This window comes from Heterodontus francisci, chromosome 8 (assembly GCF_036365525.1).
Source record: "Heterodontus francisci isolate sHetFra1 chromosome 8, sHetFra1.hap1, whole genome shotgun sequence".
Taxonomy (NCBI): Eukaryota; Metazoa; Chordata; class Chondrichthyes; order Heterodontiformes; family Heterodontidae; genus Heterodontus; species Heterodontus francisci.
The window spans coordinates 76,590,467-76,591,353 of record NC_090378.1 but is presented as its reverse complement, the minus strand read 5'-3'; positions in this window follow the sequence as shown (position 1 = coordinate 76,591,353).

The following is an 887-nucleotide window of genomic DNA, read 5'->3' as shown; positions in this document are numbered from 1 at the left end:
TGCTAGTTATGGAAGGTATAGCATCACACAGTGGCTGCCTTGCATCAACCATTCTCCCCACGGTTGCCACCGTAATCGAGCAAAGCAAGCACCACACAGAATGCAGTGAATAGATCGGACGTTCTGGCCTACATTTGGGTCCCTCCTCCAGGTTTCAAGGCAGAGGACTCCCTGGCAGGGTCCAGGGCAGAGGACAGCAGCAGATCAGGGCATCACCACTCCCACTCTGGGGACCGAATTTTCAAATGCCAGCAGGGTCAGGACCAGGTCCGAACGTGATTTGAAAATTGTGGTCCCGGAGGTCATCTCCAGTACCTGATCCCTTCGGGAGACTCCGTAATTTTCAGTGAGGGTGGGGGGAGGGGTGTAGAGGATGGGGGAGCTGCTCACCTCCAATTAAGGGCCAATTAAGCTCATGGAGGAAGTCATAAGGGGTCCGATGGGGGAGGGGTTGGGGGTAGGAGTGGGGGTGGGGGTCCGCACTGTAATTATTAACTAGGATTCCGATGAGGCCGATCAGTCTGGTGCACAATTGCTGTCAGGCTCACAGCAGGCAGAGGGCAAGCTTTATCGTTGGAAGATGCAACATTTTGGGCCCACGGGGATCTTGCCTCTGGGCCAAGTGCAGGACTATTGTTTTTATTTTGCAGGCGCTGTCTTTATTCTGCTGACCCACCAAGGAGCTGCCTGCTCTCATGGCTGCTGCCTGCCTTTGCTGCTCATGCTCTACAGGCAGCTCCTGCCTCCTGCAAGTGCCCAGTGCCAATAATTGGGCATCGAGCTCGCCTTCTGCCCAATTTGGGCAATAACATTAAAAGATCGCATCACATTAGCCACACTGCTGAAGCGTGGGGTCAGGACCCAGAAATCATCCCAGCATCAGGTTC